This window comes from Elephantulus edwardii, unplaced genomic scaffold, assembly GCF_000299155.1.
Source record: "Elephantulus edwardii isolate Elephantulus edwardi_28Jun2011 unplaced genomic scaffold, EleEdw1.0 scaffold00132, whole genome shotgun sequence".
Classification (NCBI taxonomy): domain Eukaryota; kingdom Metazoa; phylum Chordata; class Mammalia; order Macroscelidea; family Macroscelididae; genus Elephantulus; species Elephantulus edwardii.
The window spans coordinates 929360-946044 of record NW_006399882.1 but is presented as its reverse complement, the minus strand read 5'-3'; the positions used below and the strand labels follow the sequence as shown (position 1 = coordinate 946044).

General features: G+C 42.9%; 1 protein-coding gene and 1 pseudogene across 2 annotated transcripts in view; both read right to left on the bottom strand.

Annotated features, from left to right (window-relative positions):
- Positions 1–16685, bottom strand: part of PTPRG (protein tyrosine phosphatase, receptor type, G) — a 924714-nt gene that overhangs the window by 244845 nt on the left and 663184 nt on the right. The gene's annotated exons all lie outside the window — the stretch shown is intronic.
- Positions 12223–12596, bottom strand: LOC102876235 (annotated as a pseudogene).

Below are 16685 nucleotides of genomic sequence, written 5' to 3'. Positions count from 1 at the left end.
CCCCCCCATCTCTCTATCTCTCTCATCTTACCCCCCCACCATACCACACCATACTCATATTACAGAGGAAATAATTTACTAAACACCTTCTATGGGGTAGAATAGCAGGTGAGGTTGAGTTGGGAAGAGTTCAAATCCCAACTTAAGTACTTATTAGGTGTGTGATTTAATGTTTGGATTCAATGTTGTCATTTAAGAATGAAGTTATTAAGAATATTTAACTCCTGAGTACTTATCTCCAAGTAATTTGATACAGGCAAAGTGTTTGAGAATAGCCGGTGATCATGAAAAGCTACAGGAGCAGGCAGGTTTTGTTCTGTTGTCTGGAAGGTCAACATGAAATAGAGATGACAGCATCTAATGATACAAAGTAGTGTATATGTGCCTTCTGTTTTTAATCCCACCATCAGTGGAATTGTCAGTCACACTGTACTGGCTTGCATGTTACTACAGTGCTGGATTGGAAGCAGGATTGGCATCCGCTTCATAAACAACATGCCTCTGGAAACTATGAACATTAGAGAAACGATGATAGTTTATAAAACAGGGTTCATATCTTTTGTTCATAGGTTCGCTATGAGTCGTGCTCAGCTCAACAGCATCTATCACCACCATCACAACAACAACATGCTGCTGGAAAGGAGCTTTGGTGGCATAACCCACAGGGAGTTGAGAAAGATGAGCAGTTTCCTCCCATGTGACTTACACCCTCTGAAAACCCACTGTAGGATCAGCTCTGACTCAACAGCAATGAATTCTTTAGTTAAACTAATTCAATACTGGATCCTAGAGCTTCCCTCTGTCCCTAAATAAAGGCAAATCCTCCTCATGTATAGTTAAACCTCAGATGAAAAGAGTCCAATTTCTAGGATTAATGATAGGACTTTCTAAATATGGGATGTCAGGAACAAGAGAAGACACATTTATACTGATAGGCAGCAGGGCCAATTCTGCCTTAAGTAACTCTAACATTTAATCTGAACAATGGTCCATCTGTCTAGAATCTGTCTGTCCATCTGAGATCAAGTAGCACGGAGATGAGCACTGCTGTTTCTGAGACATCCTGCCTTGAGCCCTTCCACCCTTCGAATTCATTACATGGTGGCAGCATCCTAAACTGATTCGGAGATTCCACTGACTCATACCCTCTGTCAGCAATAACCTCTAACCATGAAAGGCTAGGAGCTACACAATTGTCCTGTTTCACTGAGAGTAAGTATAAAAATACCTGGGAGACCTTATGGAATATTTATTGAACTTTCCCACCTACGAAACCTACCAAGGTCAACAGCTATTGACAAACTAATTTCTCATGAAGGCAATGTCAAGAACTCTGGAAGTGAAGCTCAAAAGTCTAGCTTCATGACATCCAGCAAATCCTTTATTCTCTGACCTTTTGGTTCGAATCCACCAGATGCTCTGCTAGAGAAGGAGGGGCAATCTCCTCCTGTATTAGTCGGATCTAATTTGACCCAACCCAGAACACATCAGACCAGTGCAGAGGGTTGTCTGGGCTTCACAATGTCTTATCTGCCTAGTTGTTTTAAGCACGGATATATCCCTTATTGAACTGATTACATTACTTACAGTGTGATGGAAGTAAAGGTAAATTGTCAAGCCTTACAGAAGAGCAAATTGATATTAAAATACCCTTTTCTAGTTCTTTTTTTCAATTAGTCATGTAATCTCCCAAAAGCTTAGTCCCAGCAATGAAGATGATCTCTAATTAGGTTTAGTAAATCTCAGAGATAGAATCCACGGAAGTCTGGGACAGGATGATGGTGGTAATTATCAGTCTGAGATATTTATGGCTTTCTTTAATGATTGGAGTTAATTTTCTAGCATTATGTCATACTTTAAAAAAAAATTCACTGGAAGTACTTTTTGAATCCCAAATGTCTTCGCTTCTGATCTGTCAGATAATGATATCTGGTCATGCCTGCCATTTCACCAAAAGAGCTCTTAAAATAGAAATAATACACTTTGTGTACCTTACAAAATAATAGAAAACTGAACTGAAGAAGAAAATCAACACCATTTCCTTGTATTAAAAATGCATAATTTAATTTCACCCACATTTCAAAGCAGCAAGTCTAGGGAGCAGAAACTCCACAGTTGACAGCCTTTGGGAAGATGGATTTCTAGTGTTAAGGTATCTTCTGGCTGCATTAGTCTATATTTATTAAATTTGTAATTTAGTATTACTGTCATTATTGTTTAATACACATAATACACTAAACTTAACTATTAGATCACTGCAGGAGATTCTACTCTTTGAGTATTCCAAGGATAGACAGGATGAAAGATTGAATTGCATGTATTTTGTATCAAAATATATCCAGAAATTCCTACAACGCTTTGATGTTTTCGAATTTGGAGGAAAGGTGGGGGAAAGGCCTTTTATTTTTTTGCCCACCATAAGAGACTCCCCAAATTTACATTCATAGGTGAGTAACTTGAATATGCCAAAAAAGCACCATTCCTCATGAAGGTTAATTGATTCGTTGTGGAAATGTTCACAGCAGTTCTCAAAAGAACACTAGGTGCTGTTGTGGGGTTTATTTAGGTTTGTGTCTGCTGGAACGGACACAGGCCTGGAGTAATAATATCGTCGTTGGCAGAACACTCTGAACTGCATTTAATCCGAGTCAGATTCTCAAGTCTCAGCTGGAAGAGCATGATCCAAAGGACCTGGGAAGGCTGTCCTCCACTGAGTCTAGGCTGCACCATGAGGTTTTACACCCACTAGCTGCTTTCTGGTACTAAAAGGAACAAGGACAACCTGAGTTTGCCCTTTGATTCAATGCTCAGCAAGGGTAACCACTCCCTGGAGGCTTCTGTGAGGTTCTGACAGTTAGGCCCTAATCACTTCCTCTTACATCAGCTCAACTACCTGATTTCACTTTTAAGACAGGGTGGCTCTTGACTGAGCATTCCTAAGATGAGATGGTATACTGGATGTGTTTAAAACTCCCTATGACCAGCTATTCCACTGCTTCGAATATACCCTGACAAAATGAGAACTGAGGCACAGAGACTTGTACACCAGTGTTCAAAGTAGCATTATTCCCCATCCCAAGAACATAGAAACAGCTCAAATGTCGAACCACAATCGAATGGACTGAGAAATAATGATATACAATTGAATACTATGCAGCAAGCAAGAGCAATGATTTTGTAAACAACTGCCTAACTTGGGAGGGACTGGAGAGCATTATGCTAAGTGAACTAACTCAATTCCATAAGGACAAATACTGCATAAGACCATTATCGTAGAATACGTATGAGGATCCAAGGTGGGGGTGGGGTGTGGGAGCAAAGGGGTGAGGATGGGGGGGTGCTTAATACATAGGGTTGCACAATTTGATGGGTGGAGCGGGGGTGGTAAAGGAAAAGGGAAAAATCTGGGGTGAAAAATAAACTGTAAGAATTTTGTAAGTAAACCAGTATAAAAGAAAATTCCTTTTGCACTATAACAGAAACCTAAATCAAAACCCTTTGCAACTGTTAAGTTTAACACGGTATCAAATGTGATTGCCATTAAAGGCTGCTATTGTTAGGAATCATCCACCTCATTTGTTCTTTTATTGTGATAATTATAATTGGGCTTCAGCCTGGCCATCAATTTGTCCCAAGACGGGTAGGAGAAGGGAATATGATCTCATGATCGATGACTATTAACTTTCCCGTGTCATACTTCTAAGGACCATCTGCAGAAACCCCCAAGAAGTTGGATCCGTGGGTTCTGGGTTTTCTAACAGGTACAAAATGACTGTTTACAGTAGATGGCAGTGCCCTGTATTTGCAGAATGAGTGCACGGCAGAATCACCATGTGAACTGGTGTCACACAGACCCCGTAATCCAGCTCTCCAAAACCAAAAGGGAAGGGGAAGACGACAAAAGAACCCTCAATAGAGCCATGGCATGCCACAAAACAGAGAAAGAAACAAACACATTGGGGAAAAATAACAGAGGTGAGAAGCTGAAGAGAGTGTGCTCAGAAAAAAATGTCCATATTAAACCACAATACGGATGATGCTGTGAAGTCTTCACAGACAGCATCTAAAGCCCCTCTGACCTTTTCCACCCCAGAAGAGTGATTTTCACTAGTCACCATGTTGCTCCAAATTCATGCTCCCAGAGCCTGAAACGAATTTTCTTCCTCCTACAGAAGAACATAAAATGCTACGATCTTGGTAATAGAGATCATTTTTCTGAGGTCCCAGCCGCCACCGTTTCTTCTTTCTGACAGATGGTTGGTGAAGCCTCCACCTCCCTTGCTCCTCTGCCCTGCGTCTTCTCTGTACGACCTCTCAGATCTGCTCAAAGTGCTCAGCAGCTCAGGGCCCTGGTCCTGCCAGGGTTTCTGCAGCTTCTCGTAGGACTTCCTGAGCTGAGCACCTTCAGAATGCGAGGGGATCCAGTGTGGCCCACAGTCTAGCTCTGGTCTAACAGCTCTTTCAGGTGCCTGATCTATTACTGCTCCTGCCTTGTACCTGCCATTCCCTTGGAACTGAGAATACACTCTACTCTGCCTCCACTTCTGAACCGAGTTAAAAACCAAGGTAAAAAGATGTAAATTGGTGATGGCTTTGGGGGGGAGGCAGGGGCAAGCATATGAGTATCAGATGAGAATGGGGCTCCCTACATTGGCTGAACTTTTATTCTTCCAAGCAGACTCCCAGGCCGTTCTTCCAAAGTTCGTCTGGAAGACATGAACCTCTGACATTTGGGTTAGCAGTCAAGTGTGTTAACTGTACTACTCTCAGCTCAATCAAATTTATCTTAATCCAGACTGATCTGTCTGACTCTCAGCATGGCTAAGTCTCCACATCATATGCCCTCCAAGTACTGAAATCCTCCCTTCACACAAATTTCTTCACACATCCACCGGCATATTTAAATGACTGATATTAAACAGTCTGTCTAAAAGACTGCGAGGTCTACAAGAACCCAAACCAAGATGGCTGTGGAAGGGCTGCTAGGGCCAAGCAGGGTGACAGGCACTACAGGCCACCACGAATATCTGGTCAAAGACGCCAGAGTGTATGTATCTAAACATGGAAATGCCTTAGTGCAATCCTCTCCATTCACTGAGATTTCAGGACCGTACCTGCTTCCCTGTATGCACTCAGTAACCAGCCATTGTCATCTGTATCCAGCAGAGCCTTGTGAGTCCCAAGTCAGCTCATATGCACACCGAGTCACAAAAGCTCTTTTCAGACCTCCCTCCTTTGCCTCCCGGGGTCACATGGAGGATGTGGCTGTGACATTCTCAATAATGGATAGCATCGCTGGTTAGCCAGGTCCCCTCTGACACTGAGTCTGTCTGCTTAACAACTTGTGATGGTAAACAGGGCCCGTGCTTTGCTTTATGACCCAAGCATTTCTTAAATGAAGCTTTTATAACAAGGATGTAATTGAAGGCCCACTACTTCACTGAGGTCCAGGCTGCATTTCCACATTTGCCTGACAGAAAAATGCTGGGCAGCATTTCATCACGTATAGAGCCGGAGAGGAGAGGCTGATGACACCCGGGGTCGGTGAGATAAAGGCACAGAAGGTAGATTATCATTCTGCTCGGCACAGGCAGCCTGTGGGCACAAGTGCTCCTTGGTGGCAGGTCACAGGCTTCCTGATCGAGGAATGTTAAATGATATCTCTTAGCAGAACACAGCCAGACGTAAGCAGAAGAGCTTCTGGCCTTCTAGAGAGTTTCAGCAACAGCTGAGAGGGAGCCTGGCTTCTGAGAAAGAACCTCAGCCTCCTCTGTCTCAGCAGACATGTGGCCTTGGTGGCCCAGTGCTGATGTGAGTCCTTGGTGGGGCCAGTGAGGCCTGGTCCACCTGCTGAGCTCTGTAGCATAGGCTGCCAGGACTGGCACAGACCTACCCAGACCATCCAGCATCCTTTACTGAAGCAACAGGGCTAGGGAGCTGAGGGCAGCAGCCATAAACACCCACTTTTTACAAGCACAGGCAGCCAATTAAAATCATGTCCTCCAGAGGCAGGCTAGTGGAAATTCGAAGCTCTACTAACCTTGTTGTTGTTAGGTGCTGTTGAGTCGATATTAACTTAATAGACATCATATGTGACAGAGCAGAACTGGCCTCGGGGCTTCTAAGACTGCAAATATTTAAGGATGCAGACTGTGGCCACTTTCTCCCCACAGAGCAGCTGGCAGTGGCTTTGAACCATCAAAGTTCTGATTAGCAGCTTAGTTCTTTAACCACTACACCACCAGACTCCTCTGCACAATATCAGCACCATTTGAACTTTAGAAGAGAGTTGCCAGCATGAAAATATATTCAAAACAGAAGCTTCCCTCAGAAGGTCCCAAGGGGTGATGAGAAATGCTTGGAGGATGCTGGCCTCTACCCACATCCCCACTTCTAGGAAAGTAAGAAGTCTGATAGACACAGAGGACAATACGAAGCAGCATAGGGTCCCAGGTGGCACAATACTAATGTGGTTTGCATTACTAACATAAAAGTTGGAGGTTCAAACCCACCCGGTGGTGCCACAGGAGACGGCTCTGGTTGTCTGTGTATGGAAAGATCATAGCCAACAAAAGCATATGGGACAGTTCTAGTTGTTGTGTGACAAGTTCTACCAAGTTCCAGTTGCATGACTTTGCATAAATCCTTGTCCATCCCTGTTCCCATATTTGTCAACTGAGAATGCGAATTCCTTAGCCAGAGGGAGGCAGGAAGTACAGAGTGGATGAGACCTGGCGCACAGAAACACAGAATTCCCCTCCTCTGTAACTAAGTGAGGCTACTCCTTGGAAAAGGACATCGTGCTTGGAAAGATGGAGGGCCCATGAAGAGGAGGAAGACCTTCAACAAGATGGACTGGCAGGGCGACTTAGGCAATGGGCTCTAGTGTGTCAGAGAGCTTGAGGACGGCACCAGGCAGGGCAGGATTCAGGCTGGCTGTTCACAGGGTCGCTATGAGTTGTACTCAACTTGACAGCACCTAACAACACTAACAATATTTATAATAATGATAAGGATGAGGAGAAAGCAACTCGCTCTCCCACTACTCTCCTCCACTCTGGGCTCACCCACTCAAGGCAACTCAACTCGCTACCACCGAGTCAGAACCAGTTCATAACTGACCCTCCAGGAGCTTCTGAGTGGCGAGGAGACTGTCCATCTTTCTGCTACAGAAGGGGCTGCTGGATTCGAATCTCTCGTCTTTGGGTTGGCAGTGCAACTCCTTATCCACTAGGCCACTAGAGCCCTCAGGCCCACTAGGAGTAGGAATCTTCACCAGCACTTATTTACTCAGCAGGGAGCGCTGGTGACTTAACTACCAGCCCCAAAGCCCACAGTTTGAATCTACTATTTGCTCAATGGGAGAAACACAGGCTATCTCCTGTGCTATTTACAGCCTGGGGAGCCCCACTGGATGGTCGGCTATGGCTCAGTTCTTACTCGATGGCACATAACAACAGTAGCAATATTTAAGCGGAAGTGCTGGGGAGGTAGTCTCTGGATCAGTGAGACCCTGTCCTCAGGACAAGTGATGGTTTACTTTATCAATGAACAACTCCAAGGAAAAACAATTCATTGTTGGAGATTGCTCATCTTACTCTCACAGAGCAGCTGATGGATTTGAACCACCTGCCATTAGGTTGGCAGCACAATTCTTTATCCATTAAACCACCACAGTTCCCTCAAGCCCAGTCTTTCTCTTTGAAACTGGCTTCTCAGTTTACTGGTCACATCCAAGCTAGAAAACAGAAGTCCTTGTGTCCAGCTGCGTTAGCTGTTCAAAACCTGACTGAATGCCATCCAGTGCTCTGAATATTTCCGCTGTTGGTGGTGCTAAAAACACACATAGCAAAACATCCATCAACTCAGTAATGTCTACATATGCAATTCAGTGAGATTACACGGGAGGGGTGCTCTTTAGAATTGCCCGAGAAGCTGTTTAAAAGAGTGATGCTCAGGTAACGACCAGGACCTGTTCATACCTGAACCTGAGGTGAACCCCAAGCACCTATACTATTTCAAGTTTAGTGGGTCCAACGTGCACTCACAGTTGAGCATCATTGGTCCACACCCTCTCAGCTCACCAAGTCTGGACAGAACCCCCCCCCCCAAACTCTAGACAATGGGTCACAAACCCCGTTCTAGGTGATAATACCTTTCCTGCTTCCTTTCTGCATAGGTCAGTCACTCTCCTCTACAAACTGATGGCCTGTTAACTGACTGTTATTCCTGCATAGATGATCGTTTAGGCTATTGGTTAAATTACAATTTGATCTAATGCATATTGAGCATTAGGTGTACCAGGCACTTTCCCAGGAATGCTGTTGTGTTGGTATGTGCCGTCGAGTCACTTGTGAATAACAGTGACCCTATGTACAAAGCTCTGAACTCTGCTCTGTCCTGAGTCAACTTCATCATCTCTGGCATGCCTACTCCCATCACACCAGTCACTGAATCAATCCATCTTATCCAGGGTCTTCCTCTCCACTCTCCCAAGCATGATGTCCCTCTCCAAGGATTGGTCCCTCCTGGCAACATGCCCAAAGCATGTCAGACAAAGATTTAGACAAACGTCATAAAACCTATGGAAGTTCTATCATTATCTGTGCCATTTACCAGAAAAAAAAAACAGAGGAAAGGTAAAATGAACTTAAGTTCACTGCTAATGGGCAACACTATGATTTAATCAAGCAATCTGAATGCAAGACAAGAATCTCTTCTTCATCTAGACGATGCCAGTAATATAAATTTCTTGCTTTCATTTAAAATCTACCTCTGTGTTAAATGTGGATAATATTAACACTGAATATGACAACATCTTGTTTTAAAGAAGTTTTTCAGGGAGGTGGGAGGTTAAGCTCCATGCTGACAGGAGTATATTTTATGCAATCTTCTGACCTCTGTGTTTGGAAAATCATAATGACTCTATATTTGTGCAAAGAAAGAAGCAAAGATAAGGGATGAGACAGAGAAGAAGACAGTGGATGAAATTCCTTTACACAGGACGATCAGAGAGACAAAACCACCAAAACTCAACAAAGAATGCACCTACGGCTTACATCCCCACCTTCGGCCGCATCAAGCACAAGGACTAATAAACCAAATTACCAGAACAAGCAATCATTCAATGCCACTGTTATTTGTTATTGTTATGTGCCATCAAGTTACTTGTGTTTCACAGCAACCCACTGTACAACAGCCCTAACCCTGCTCTATCTTGAGCCAACCTTATTGTCTCTGGCACCCCTACCTCCAGTAGCCCAGTAACTGAGTCAATCCATCTCACCCAGGGTCTTCCTTTCTTTTGCTGTCCCTCCACCCTCCCAAGCACAATGTCCCTCTCCAAGGACTGGTCCCTCTTAGCAACAGGTCCAAAATATGTGACACAGAGCTTCAAAATCCTCGCCTCCAAGGACTAGCCTGGTTTTAACCTTTCCAGGAAGAAACTGTTCAATACTCTTCTCCAGCACCACAATTGAAAGACTTCAATTCTTGTACTATCATCCTTAGTCATTGTCCGGCTCTCTGAAGCATAGCAAGTAATTGTGAAGATCATAGGCTGGATCAGGTGCACCTTAGTCTCCAGACCGACATAATTGCTTTTCAGTACTCTGCAGTCCCCTGACAGCAGACTTTCCCAATACAAGTCATCTTTTGATTTCCTGGCTGCTGGTACCAAGAGTATAATGATTGTGGAGTCAAGCAAGCTGAATCTCTTCACCATCTAACATGATGCTACCAAGTGCCCAGGGCAGAGAACCATCCTCCCAGATGCTGTGTTCTGCATACAGATTTATATGTGATAGTGTTTTTTAAAAAGACAATCAGGTGCTGCAAAAAGGTTCTGTGCTTGACTACTAACTTGAGGCTTGGCAGTTTGAAGCTACTCAGCAGCACGACGTGTGAAAGGCCTGGTAATCTACTTCAACAGAGATTTCTGCTTCCATATAGATTACAGGCAGGATGGCACAGCTTAGCTCTGTAGCACACTGGGATGCCACGAGTCAGAGGTGACCCAACAGATCCTCAGTGTCCACATCTTCCTCTCAACAAAGCCTCTAACCAAATACGTAACAGCAGGAGAGCTCATCAAGGGGACACAGCCGAGCACATGCTCATGTGCAGCAACATTTAAGAGAAACCCTCGAGTGAGGGGAAGCTTCTTCTTGGCGACCGGGGCTGAGAGACTGGACTTGGTAATTCCAAATGGCCTCCCCACCATGTGCAGGCATCTGATGTCACATGAGTGAGTTTCCTGCCTCTCTCAGGCAGTCAACAGTGCCAACAAAATAACTATTTCTTTCACCATGCAAGGTGTTACGACTAATTACTTTAGCTCCTCTTTAAAGTAGTAAAAGAGACATGTCGCTGCTCCTTGAGGTAATTGGAATTTGGTTGCCTCCTCCTGAATTACTCAGTTACGGCACCAGTAACAACCACTTAAAAAGCTCAGAAACTTGTCTTCCAGCCAAGGCAATCAGAGAGGTGAAGCACCCTCGCTGAGATGGAAGTGGGCTGGAAGGAGGCATCTATCAGACCTACTCAAACCATGATGTTTATTTAAATGCGAATGTTCTGAGGCAGGCTTCAGGATGCGGGAAGTAATTGTTCCTTCTTTTTAGTATTTCAACCCCTGGCATTACTAATTAGGAGCCCTGGGGGTTTAATGGCTAGGGCTCAGCCACGAAGGGCATAAAGGTGAGCTTACAAAAAAAAAGTATGGTGGTGTCATGGTAGAGATCTGCTTATTGACTGCATAACTGAAAAGGCTTGGCTCTCCAGCAGGAAAGATCAGGTGATCTACTCCTATGGACCACAACCTATGCAGAGAGGTGCACTCTGCCTCATCAGTTTGTATGAATCAAAATCAGCTTGACAACCATTCATATACATTGTGCTTCACACAAGATCAGAGTCTGGTGGACAGAGCAAAGGGGGTAAAGGAATTAGGGAAAATCCAGTAAGGATCTGAAAAGATGGGGTACTTGTAGGCATAGACCAGTGGGGATTACTTTTAAAAGACACAATGTGTGGGAACAATTGTATGAAACACAATGTGAATGAAGGAATGTGTGACACACAATGTGAATTTTGTATGCAAACCAAGATAATGTTTTTAAAAAAAAACTGTTCTTATTTCTAAAGCCCCCCACACCCCCGCAGGATACAAACCTATTAATCACTGTCTTAAAGATGATGGTGATCTGTAATGTTATTGTCAATTGTCACGCCAGTTTTGATGCACTGAAAACACACAATAGCAAGAAACGTTGGAGAGGATGGAGAGATAATAATAAAAAATGTGTGGAGGTTGGAACTCTCATACACTGCGGGTGGGACTGTAAAACGGTACAATGGAAGGCAGTTTAGCATTTCCTTGGAAAGCTGAACACAGAAATTTCCCATGACCAAGCTATTCTGCTAGGAATATGTTGTTGTTGTTATGTGCCGTTGAGTCACTTGCCACTTATAACAGGCCTATTCATGATAGCTCCTTGTAGACAAGGATTCTGACGCTTCCTCTGACATGCTTTGGGCATGTTGCAAGGAGGAACCAGTCCTTGGAGAGCGGCATTATGGTTGGAAGGGCAGAGGGACAATGCAAAACAAGAAGATCAGGAAAAGGATTGACTCAGTGACTGGTATAATAGGTGCGTCGGAGACAATGAGGTTGGCTCAAGGTAGACCAGGGTTCAGAGCTGTGGCTGAACTGACTTCCAGAGTGTCTGTACCATTTCACAATCCCAGCAACACTTATGACAGTTCCAATCTTTTCACTTCCTCTCCAACGTTTATTGCTTGCTGTCCTGCTATGTAGCCTACTTGTAGGTCATCTTTGTAGACAATTTAAAATGAAGATAATATTTTGTGTGTTTTCAGTGAATGTTTACACAGTAAATTGGATCCTCATTTGAAAACTTGTTCAGTGACACTGGCTCAATTTCCCCTCACCATGTCCATGTTTCTCCTTGATTTTGTTCCTGATGTTGTGTTTTAAATAATCTAGTTCCTCTTTTCCTAACACTTTAGTCCTTTGCTTTAAAATAACTGCTACTGACTGATAGGCTTCATACAGATAAATTTTTTTTTTCTGCATACCAAGTTTTATTTTTTTTAAAGGCATATATAGACTATAAACAAAGTAAACATTTAATCATATCTTGACTTCTGCCAAATACTAGTTGTCCTAGAAACTGTTCCATTAAATTTAAAGTGTTTTGTTCAATAATCATCATCTTCATCAGAGTCCATTACTTTTCTTCTGTTGAATGTAACTGTTGTTTTTTCTGTTTGTTGGCTTACTTTTTCAAGGATTTCTATTAAACCTTGTTCTGATACCTTCCCGCTTAGTTGTCCATATTTTGCCATTTGTATAAGGTAATTCTCTACTGTTTTACTTTTTTCAGGCTTTACGAGTGCTAAGTTACTTAACCTGGCCCGGCTGACTGATCCAAAACCTGGGCTAAGATACTGTTCCTCATTTCTGCTTCCCTGTGCTTTGCTTCCTGTTGAGCTGTATCACCAGGATCCCCGTGCTTCGCCTGCAGTTCAGCCAGCCTCTGCTTCCGCAGTGCCTCCAGCTCCTCGTCCGCCATGGCCCCGCACTCCGGGGCAAGCAGCCCGGCGGACTCGCTGACCACCACCACCTTTCAGGGAGTGCTTGGCGCACAGATAAATTTTTAAGAGACATACAGTCCTGATGGGCAATATTCCTCATTTTATGAGCCAATCTATTATTTTGCATAAAGATAAGCTCAGGGTTGTTTTGGTTTAGGTAATAGGGAGTCCTCTAATCTCATTCAAGGCAGCAAGTCTGAACTTTTTTTTGTTTACCAATTTCTTTTTTAAAATTTTACTGAGGGTTCACAAAGAGCTTGGCTTTCATTCATTCACATGTCCCCTCAGTTCCTTTTATGATGCTTGTCTGTCTCTAAGCTATTGTCATACACCTGCTTTCTAATCGTCCTTTCCTTTAAGAGAGATCTGATGGCCTAGAGTTAAGAAGTTGTGTGACAATCCCCAAAGCACGCAGTTCAAATCCACAAGCTGCTCCATGGGAGGATAGCCATTCTCCTCCTCCTGATTTACTACTTCTGAATACTGGCTGGAGGGGCACCTATAGGTCAGTTCCAACTCAAAGACAAACAACAATCATCCCTTTAAGCCAGGAATTTTCTTTAAAAAATTCTTAAATTTGAGTCCTGGTACATGTTCTCCTTGGATTTCTCTATTATGGTCTTAATCAGAAAGGTCACCATCCATCCAGCTCTTCTGGTGCTAAGCTGGAAAAGGTTTAGTTCTGTGGAGACACAGAGACCTGTAAACTAACTTCTTCCATCTGGCTTCTTTATTTTTGTATTGATTCCGATGAGGAGAGAACGATAGTTGTACTCTTGCACAGCATTTTATGTAAAGTATCTCCTGGGAGCGTCCCCGTAGACCAATCAGGTCCACATTTCGATCTCATGGACACAGATCTTAAGGCAGAGAGGGGTTAACCAGAGTTATCCAAGGGAATAAGCTGGGAAGTGACAAGTCGGAATTTCAGCGAGGAACTTCGCACTCCAAACCCCTCCAGCCTTTCCAAATGCGTTCCCAGACACTGATTTCTGTAATTAAAGGTGACTCTTAGCATCTGGAAAAGGTTCCCGAGTCAGCATCTCCTTCTCAGAGGACTGTTGGGAGCATTAAATGGGACAACATGTGTAGAATACTTAGCAGACTGGCACAGGGCCTCACACCTGACCAGAGTCCATAAATATCACTTATTATTATTGTTGTTCAGATAGAACTGGGACATAGGAAGTCTCTTTCTAAACCACTTGGACTTTACCTGCCTGGACTGTTTTGGTAGGAATGAGGACACGTTTCACCTTGGAAATAGAAAAGATTGAGGAAGTGTAAGAGATAAAGCTTTAAACTAAGTGCTACTAAAACAGAAAGAAGGGGGCGGGTGTTGTTAGGCTACCAAGTACAGATGTGAGGCCAAAATGAATTTCCTTTCCTGACTAAGTTTAGGAATTGGCTCTATGCTTGTTGTTAGCATTTCTGAGGCATCTGGTGCTAAAACCTATAATCGTTTCAGTCACAAAACCCCAGAACTTGTGCCTGGCAGCCACCATTGGAGCTTGTCTAAAAATAGAAATCATTCACTGAAACCTCATTAGAATGGTGTTCAAGGGCGCCAAGCTACCAGGGAAAACAATTCTGGCAAAAAGTCGAGTAAGGCCACAGCAATTCAGATAGAGAATCCACCAAACTAATTATTAGAGAGTCTGAACTGGGTATTTTTTAACAGACAAATACTTTAATATCATGATATACAGTAAGGAAAAAAAAAACCCACTAGTAGAGTGATTTTAGGATTACTTCTCACTAAGTCTCATTTATATGAACATATAAGAGTCTTCTGTTAATAATTAAAGGATTGATCCCAAACACCTAAAAGGCTTGGTAATATCAGTACAACACACACAGATTAAGAATTCCCCCTCCCCAATTTTGCTGGTAATTTATCAATGTGCCTAACTAACGTTTTCTTAAAATTAAGAAATAAGTCTATCATTAGCTCAAATTTTAACAAATCCAAATTCCAAATCAGCAAGATCTTAATGAGTTAGCTCTATTGTATCATTTTATATACAGCCATCTAGGAATGTTTTAAAAGTCATATAACTGAATACATATTCAAAAAACACAAAGGGCTAAGGAAAACAGAATCTGCTATAAAACTGTGTTCAGGTGTGTCAGTACACAGGTATGTTTCACAGTTTATAAGAAACTCAAAACAGGAGGATTCAATGTTAATAATTTACTCAAAGACACCTGCACAATCAAAATAAATGATGTGAGCTCCAACTCTGTACCTTTTACTATATCTTTATATATACATACATAAAGTAATATATACTTTCTTTTACATAGGTGTTTACCTGCTTTCAGTAGGTAGGAAACGGTAGGAAAGAAAAGGTATTTCTTTAATGGAAAAACTCCCAGTAAATTCTGTCTCCTAATCCCTCACAAACCACAGGAGTTGCACTCTTGAGAAAACACACCAGTTGGCAAAACAGTGCTATCAAGATCAAGGTTATACAGAAAAAGGAGGATACTGTGACAATCATGAAAACACACAGGCGAGTTAAAGTTCCATTTCTTTCTTCTCTGCCATTTCTTACTGTTCCTGGTTGCCATATATTTGGATCTATCTGCCTTGTGGTGACTTGATGTGCAAGGATAAAATACTGTCCAATCCTGCCCCAAATTAATGATGGCTGACGTGAGTGATTCTTCTGTGTCAATGTATCCCCGGCTGCGTAGATGTATTATATGTTGGGCTGCTCACTGAAAGGTCCATGAGTCAAATCCACCTGTTGCTCAGCAGCAGAAAGCTGGACAGTCTCTTGCCATACAGATTTACAGCCTCAGAAAACCAATGGAGAGTCACTGGGAGTCAGACTCCACTTGATAGAGAATTAGGCTTTCTATCAAATATGATCGCTTTCTAGTGACTGTTACCGATGGTATATTCAAAGTAAGCAAGCCAAAGTTTGTTATATCATGTAAAAATGGGGTAAGACTGAGAAAAACTGGATAAATTGTGTATACTGCACTGAAACAGATGAGGGAGTGAATAATTTAGAAGTGATGTATGATAGGGTATTATGGTTATCACAAGAGTCCACAATTAAGGTTGCATAGTGGAATGCACTTGGGGCGGTGGGAGGGGTGGGGGGATTGTGTACCAGGGAAGGAGTGTTTCTTTTACTTTTGAAAGAGAGGAGCGAACTGAGGGGGGGGTCTGGGGTGGTAGAGAAGTGCAGCAATGAATGAATGGAAATCGAAAATCTCTGTAAATGCTCATTAAAATTATTTTTTAAAGAAAAAAATGGTTGAATGGATTTTCATCTAATTTGAAAAGATCTGTGTAGAATGGGTATTATTTATTTTTAAATTTCATTTGTTTGTTGTGTGCTGTCGAATCAGTTCCAACTGGCACAGGAGGAGATTTCCCCTCCTTCTCTAGAGAAGTATCTGGTGGATTCGAACCGCTTGCCTTCGAGATTGCAGTGCAGCTTCTTGCCACTAGGCCACCAGAGGTCCAAAATGGGTATGTTTTAAAATATGTATTTTGTGGACTATGTGACATCTACATTGGGAGTGTGGGTCAAGTAGCTGGGAAGCATCTTTTGGAATCAAACTGGGAAACACAAAGCTCTAAGCTCCAGATAGGTTCAGACATTATGAACATTAAGATATGGTCAGAGAAAACAGATGGTACTTTGTATGTAAACCCTATGCACAGAAGCAAAGAGCAATGGAGGATGCTGCCTGTATGAGCAACGTTACGCAGCAGAATTGCTAGGTGAGTAGTTTTAGAGATTCAGACATAACAGCTCCGCTCACTGCTGCTGAGTTGGAAATGACTCACAGTTGACCCTCTATTGGGTTTCCTTCGCTGTAAATCGCATGAGTTGAGCAGACTGCCCATCTCTCCCCCGAAGAGTCACTCACGGATCTGAACCACCACAGACAGGTGTATGGCCTTGGGGTCGGCAGTGTGGCTCCCCACAGATCATGCCATCAGGGCTTCTTTCATATCATTAGAGAAGTTAATAATTCTCTGGAGGCAATGCTTAGCTAGCTAGGTAGTAAAAAGGTTTCAAAAGACACCAGAACAAACTTTA